At 44.6% G+C, this 7,584-nt stretch overlaps 1 long non-coding RNA gene across 1 annotated transcript; it reads right to left on the reverse strand.

Annotated features, from left to right (window-relative positions):
* Positions 1-2,156: 2,156 nt before the first annotated feature.
* LOC138406538 (uncharacterized) lies at positions 2,157-7,043 on the reverse strand. The gene is made up of 3 exons (XR_011239969.1): positions 6,938-7,043; positions 2,377-2,435; positions 2,157-2,226 (listed from the first exon to the last, which is right to left on the reverse strand). It is a non-coding gene; the product is annotated as an uncharacterized lncRNA (long non-coding RNA).
* Positions 7,044-7,584: the final 541 nt, after the last annotated feature.

The following is a 7,584-nucleotide window of genomic DNA, read 5'->3' on the forward strand; positions in this document are numbered from 1 at the left end:
GAGAGATAGTCGTCACTGATGTGTTGTCTTTTTGTGATGTTCTGCTGTTGCCTTATTAACCGTCTCTGCAGCTCGACGGTTCTATTTTGGTCGAGTCCTCGAAGGTTCCAGCGACGCTGGAACCTTCGAGGACTCAGTGGAAGTTTGTCACCTGGTGTGGTTTTCACTTTCTCGCTGTTTACCTTTGCTTATCGAGGTAAAAGGGCCTGAAGCCCCGACGGAGAGACTGGCTTCTGGGAACTGGCCTCCGCTGTCGCATCCTGTTTGTCTGGCTGTGTCAAGGTCACATCGACTGAGAGCTGTCGAGTGGGAGGAAGTTTCTTCAATCTTAAATCCAGGAGAGATAGAAAAGTAGCTGCTACCCAGAAACCCCTGCAAAATACTCGTTTGATGGGCTATTTCACCAGTGAACTAGAATATCACTCAGGGAAGCGTATCCCTCCGCCAAGGCCCAACAATCCTACACATGATTTAGTTTTTATAGTAGAAATATAAAGGGACTATAATCACTGCCATGCGTTTGTGCGCCTCAACCGACCAGGGCAGTTTCAGACCCTCCAGCTGTTGCTGGCATTACATTCACAATAATATGAGGTGACCGTGACCTTTGACCCTGGGCCACTGAAATCTAATCAGTTCATCTGTGAGTCTACGTGACTTCTTATGATTCTGGAGTCTTACTGAACGTTTGTACAAAATTAGGAGAAATTCCCTCGAGGTATTCGTGAGATATTGCGTTAACAAGAACGGGACTGAGAACTCACAACCCAAAAACTTAATGCCTCCGGCCACTAGGTGTCGCTGGCACAGAGGAATAAAAAAATCTCACCTGAGCATCATTCCCGGAAAAATGTACGAATATTTTGGGAAACTCCTGCACACAAATGCAATGTTTGGATGTGTTGACTACCGTTGCAAGAAAACCTACTTTCCTTCGCTTGTTGTGTCTTTATCCACAGATTATTGTCAGTGTACGCCCACTAGTGGTTCGGAACATATTGCAGAGCGTTGACTTTAAAAGCGTCAGTGCATGCTTGTAGTCTGGGCACCATCCACAGAGAATAAACTAGCTTAACCTTGGCAGTTCCTGTTATCTATATGAGCACATGTACAACTCCTGACACTGTGACGTGGATGAATCTTCACATCTTCATGTTCGAGGAGCATCAAGGAGGAAATCGATTTTTAACGGAGGAAGACAGAGAGTGAGAGATGAGACTCGTGTGACGGCTGCTGCTGCCAGGACGACATATTCCCCTGAACGCATCAGTGCTGCTGAAGAAGGCTCCTCAGGTCGACTCTGAGATAACAGGCAGCGACATCAATAAACACCCTTTCCCGGAGACAAAAACACAACTTCAGACCTGCGACTTTATCACATTCCACTGACAGGGAGGAAATGTCATCGACCCAAATACCTCACACGCTGTGTCTGCGCTGGTTAAACACATCCACTCCTCCCAGTGTCATTTCCCTGAATCAGACGCTGCAAACTAAACATCAGTCTCATGGGAGTGTTTAGTTTGTGATATCAGTACATCAGGCAGCTCATACCTGATGTATCTCTGTGGCTAAAATAGAGAAGCTTTGTGTTTCGCTCTCATCCCGTCACGTCACATCTCCTTGTGTAATGTAAATATCCGTCAAACACAGATAAAAAAAGAGTCTGGTACATTTACAGGAGCTGCCAGTGACGCTCAGTGGATTTAGAAGAGAGACCACACTTTATAGGAACAAAATTAAACTAAATTCTAAATCAAGTACACAGCTACAACTACACAGGCCTGACACCCAGACTCAAGGAACGATTTATCACGATGCAAACTCACCACAAACTCGACACCCAAGACGTGTACTGCGTGTACTCTACACTCTACTCTACAACCACATAGCATTTATCCAGATGTATGGAAAACATGAATGTGTGAAAGTGACAGCTGCCAGTGAAGCTTCAAAGATAATTTGCTTTATTCCAACACATCTGTCTGTTTTACGTCTGCATCTGGAGGCTGCTGCCGAAGCTTCAACAGTCAAAACTCTCTGACTCTTGGTTTAAGGTGTTTAAAGTTTCAGGTTCCTCACAGTCCTGTTGCTTTGCAGATATCGAGCAGCTGGACTCCGTCGAAGAGATAAACTGAAAAAAAAAGTGTACTTACATAACAGAAGTGAAGGATGGAAATCAAAGGAGGCCGTGATCGGAAAAATAAGGTGGTCAGGTCTTCATTCCTGGAAAATAATCACAGCAGCGAAGCTATTTAATGTGAACTTTTGAATTTTTTGTATTTGATGTTTTCCACAAACTCTGCCTTCACTTGATTTGGACGTTCTTAAGAGTGCATGTAGCATCAAGTATATTTTGAAGTATTTAACACGTACCTCTGAGATTTCTTCCGGAAGAATGCCAAGGATGACTGGAGTGTTCACTGCACCGGGCGCTGGTGATCAGGAAAAGTTACATGGTGTTAGTTTGAATTATAAAAATAGAGACCTGATGAGAAAGGGACTGAATGTGGCAGATTCTGTAGAATCAGATGGACTCAATACTTGGAGTATTTTGGGGTTTGATATAGTTTCGATAAAGTTGATGAATTGTTTTGTTCTGGCTGAACTCAACCCTGGTTCTGTTTGTGCCGTGGACGGGTTCCACGTGATCAATCCGTTTTCTACTCTGTCACTCTTTTGGCAGCGAGGGGCAGTTCTGTCCCCTCAGTGAGGGTCACCATGACAGCTGGGACGATGAAGGAGCTTTCCATCTTACCCAATGCGTGCACATCATCGGGGACTGTGCCAACCCGCAGCTGCCTCAGCTGGTGAAACCCTGCAGTGACACCGGGCACTGAAATTAAAACTTTAAGGGGAAGCTGAAAGCTGCATGTGATGTAATTAACAAATCATTCTCAGGTCCATGTTCCTGTGGTTCTGGATTTAATTACACGTTTTAGGTCTCGGGTCTGAAGGATTTACACGTTAACCCTTCTAAATCAAACTGGGAGACTGAATCCAGGACGAGTAGCAGGAGATCCAGGAGCAGGAGGTCCCCAGAGGTGCTTCATATTTTTTTGCCCTGATGATGAATATATATATTCTTCTAGTCAAAGGCTTCCTCGCCCTCTCCTCCAGATCTCGGCCTCCAGGGGCTCCTCTTTGCCTCCTACGTCTCATGAAAGGAGGCGGCTGGTCTGCGGGGGTCTACATGTTCGTACCGGGGGGTTGGGTGTGGGTTGTCTTCAGTCAGTGGAGAGTGTAACTGTTCAAACAATCCTTGCCAGTTTGTTGAAGTCGGGGCTTCACTTGACCTGCTTCAGCAGTGGGGTGTGGAGGAAATCGTGTCCCCTGGGGCCCACTTCCATCTCTGCAAGCGTCACAGTTCAATAACTCCTGGAACAAACTGCAGAGAACTACCGAGTCAAGCCGGAGGAGTGGAGTAAAACTGTAACCCGAAATAAAATCGCAGATTTCTCATGCATGTCGGTGATGCCTTCAGCCAATCAGGACAAAGTTATATCGTCACAGAGGCGGATCCCCGTAGGTGCAGCGGCATCGACCCTGTGACATGTTAAAGCAACGCTATGGAGCTTATTCACGTTAAATCGACCCTGTTGCTGAGTACGCTTCAATGTGACATGTGTCGTTCTACTTGGCTCTGATGATGACGATTGAGACGAAAATACAAACATACAGGATCCGCCCCATGTGAGTCCCAGACACTGAACCAGCAGAAAGCTCCAGTTTCAATAACGATCTCTATCTATGTTCTCTAATTTAAAGAATCAGCAGCTACAGGCAGCAGCTTCTGTTCAAACCCACTGAGCCTCATTTAAATTCAAGAGGAACATGAGTTTAAAAATATTCAAATTTATGGACCGTGCAGCAATAAAAAGGAAAAGGGATTTTACAATTATCAAAACTAAGGCAGCAATATACTGTATGTTTTTACATAAAGGAAAACTCAACACTGTAGAGTTAATAACCTGAAACAACCTGTGAGAGAGAGAACAAGAAGCAAAAATGAGGAGAAACTAAAGTTTCCACTGATCGGCAGTAGAATCCAGTTGAACGTGACTGACAGTAAATCCTGGGGAACGCAGCGAAGCCTCTGTCGTTAAGCAAAGAAACAACGTGTCACTGAGCCGCGACTCAGCGGGAGTTTGACAGATTCCCCCGAGGGGGCAGAAACTCAATATTCTGATTGCACAGACGGTTTAGAAGCTGCTGCAGTGTTTTCAGTTTCAATGAGTGAAAGTGATTCTCTGTGGTTTTCAGATGAAGCTCAGCTCAGGTGGGGGCAGGGGAAATACTGTGGAACACGTTTTAAATTGTTATAAACCTCCCACCAATGAAAATCCTGTGTTTTACTTTGTTAACGTGTCCATGATGAGTTTTAAAACCTCTGAGAAACCTTGTGTGGTTGTAGCATCACAAGGAGAAGCAACAAATTATTAGTTTAAGAAGTCAAATAGAAAACGAGCCGAGGTTTGTGTGTTTGATGAACAGAGTAGACGGAGGGGGGTGGAGATAGAGGAGGGTTCATTTATATATTCATAGATTAATGGATGAATACAAAATGAAGCAACAGAGAGTGTTTTTCATAAAAAAAAAATCCTTCTGAATATAAGAACAGATTCATTTTTATTTTGTTTCGTACAATTTAATGTGATTAAATATCAAAATATTTGAAACATCTGGGTTTTAAATTTTAAATTTGCAGTTAAGTGCCACAGTTAACTTATTATACTTTTAACACTTTATGACAAGCATAATATTTCAGAGAAACTGACCCAAGCTCCAGCAGTGGAAGCAGCCGGGTGACGTTAGAATGAAAACTAAAACTCCAATAAATGAAATGACATGAAATTCTACAACATTGAGACCAAAGAGATCTCAAACTTCACGGCTGAGTAGCTTCACCGTTATAAAAGGTTTCATTGACGCCTCCGTGCAGAGGGAATAACACTTCAAACCCCGGTGGAGCTGAAATCCTGAGAGGGGCCGCTCTGTGACGACGTGGGTCGAGGATACTCTGGAGGTGAACTTCAAGACGAACCGGTGAATCCGCTGCTGTAAACACGCTGATAGCTGTGGCAGTTTGACTTCTGGCAAATGGAGTGGAAACTCCATCAGCTCAAGTGGCAGGTTGACTCAGAGTCCACGTGCGTGCGCTCAAACTTTGGTCACTTCAGCTCGAGATAAAAGGAAAAGGATGAAGAGGCGCCATGTGACTGACAGGATGTAACGCAGCCGAGTACAAGTGTTTAACGTTGGCACAGACTTGATGGAGGCCGACAATAAGGCGTTGAGATGAATGTGGTCGGTGTCGTCAGATGATTTATGATGCAGTGTAGTGGAGGAATACTCCACTATGTAAATATTAAAAAGAACGGGAGAGAGGAAACGAGTAGAAAACGAACAGATCAGGAGGTTTGTCACGGAGGATATGCTTCAGGCGAAAAACTAAATGAGACATCGGTGAGATAAGAACTTACTAAAATGACAGAAACCATCTTCGACAAACATTTATTTAACGTCTACTTCCTTTTTTTTTTTTACTTTGGTCCGGGTCCCATACGCTAACATGGAGGATGTTTATGATTTATACTGCAGCCAGCCACCAGGGGGCGATCCAGAGGATTTGACTTGACTTTTGAGAAGTTGTCACATGGTCCATCCTCATTAACACACTGTGAAAACCAAATGCAGCAGGTTCTGTCTGAAACACGGGGGAGTGAAGGTCGTCGTTAGTTCTGCGAGTGTTGTTGTTGTTGTTGTTACTGAGCCGGGAGGAAACCTGGAGTGATGACATCATCGCCGCTCCGAGCCAAGTCAGTTTATTCCACTTCCCTGCCGAGTTCCTGTTTTAACCTCCGTCTCCACCCGTCCTCCTCACCCCGGAGACATCATCATTCTCACCCTCCTCTCCCGTCCACATCACCTTGCCTCCAGCTCTCTCTCCCTCTGTCACAATACATGTGATAATAACCTGTTGTCTGGTTTCCTGTTATCTTTAATTAAAATGAACTGACGCCGGTGAGGCTGTAATGTCACAGTGACACAGAATAATCAAGTCAGGGTGTGATTCTGTTTTTTGTCTTCGTCACAGAAACACTGATCTGTCACCTTTTCTTCTTCATGAGTCATCGTCACTTTCTAACAATGACCCTCCCCCACACAGTCAGAGCAGCATTAACAGCTGATGATTATCGGATTTGTACGATCACTTTGTTCTTCTCTTTTCTTATGACATAACTTTTGACTGCAATTGGCTGTTGTTAAGATGTTTTATGGATAAAGTTTTTATTATTACTATCATTACAGTTACTTATAGTTCCGGCCGGTGGAGGGGTTGAACCAGAAACCTGCTGCTTCAGGACTCTTTCACATCTTGTTTGGTTCAGACTGAAACATGGCTCTGCTCGTTTCCAGAGTGAAAACACTTCTGGATAGTTCGGACTTTCGGACCAATAACAGGAAGTAGAGACAGCTTGTTCAGACTCAGATCAGAATAAATGGCTTGCAGTGGTTTTAATGTTCGGTGAAATGAACAACTGAAGGACGACGAACAGTCCTTTCTCTTATCTGGTCGTATTTTCTCACCCCCCCCCCCCCCCCCCCTCGTCTCTTACTGCAGGACGTATTTAAGGAACGAGGCATCGTCACAGCTGTAAATTGATGTTCTGTGATTAGCAGAGGCCTGGTTAAACTCAGGGTCTCTCAACGGCACTGAGCAGAATTTATGGATGTGAACGATCGTGCAGCGTCAGCACCAGAGAACCTGCAGGTCTGAATCTCCTGATACTTCAGCTCCTCCCACAGAACTCATGAATTTAAACTGTTTGTAAATTTGCCTCAGACATGAACTCTGTGAAACAGTGTCACATATCATATATTTCACATACGAAGCAGCAGCAGGAGGTTGATCAGGTCAGACTCGTTCACTGACCTCAGATCAGGTCACCGTCTCCTCTCTGTCTCTCTGCTCTGGGCATCGACTGATAGGTTGCTCCTCAGTTGTTCGTCCATCCATCTCTCTCTCTTGCTGGGTCATCCATCTCCTCCGGCACTGACGTGTCGATGGAGGAAACAACGGGAGGCACACACACACGCGCGCACACACACACACACAATTTGTGCTGTAATGGATATAATGAGACAGATATTGATTGACAAGAGTCGAAGCAGCGGAGGTCATTTTTCTCAACATTATGAAATGATAGTTGTGAATCGACTGACCACACACAGAGACACACACACACACACTCTCACACACACACACACACACACTTGATTACTCTTATAACATTTTTTTATTTCAAAAGTTTTTTTCTCTCAGCAGCTGTCTGTCTGAGAGAAGGCATCGATGCTGTGAAACGAATCAAGGACAAAGTGAAACCTCCATTTTCTGAACTTTCCGCTCGAAACTTTCAGAAAGTGAAGAATAAAAATAAAAACAGTCCACGGAGCCGAACGCAGACGACGGTTCAATGCTTTCACAACATCATGGCGGGGTGTCGCAGCAGCCTCAAGTTTCCGTGACAAGACGCCGGTGGGTCCGACTTCATTCAAGATTTCTGCAAGTCTCCGCACTCT

The sequence above is a fragment of the Paralichthys olivaceus genome, chromosome 22 (assembly GCF_024713975.1).
Source record: "Paralichthys olivaceus isolate ysfri-2021 chromosome 22, ASM2471397v2, whole genome shotgun sequence".
NCBI lineage: Eukaryota > Metazoa > Chordata > Actinopteri > Pleuronectiformes > Paralichthyidae > Paralichthys > Paralichthys olivaceus.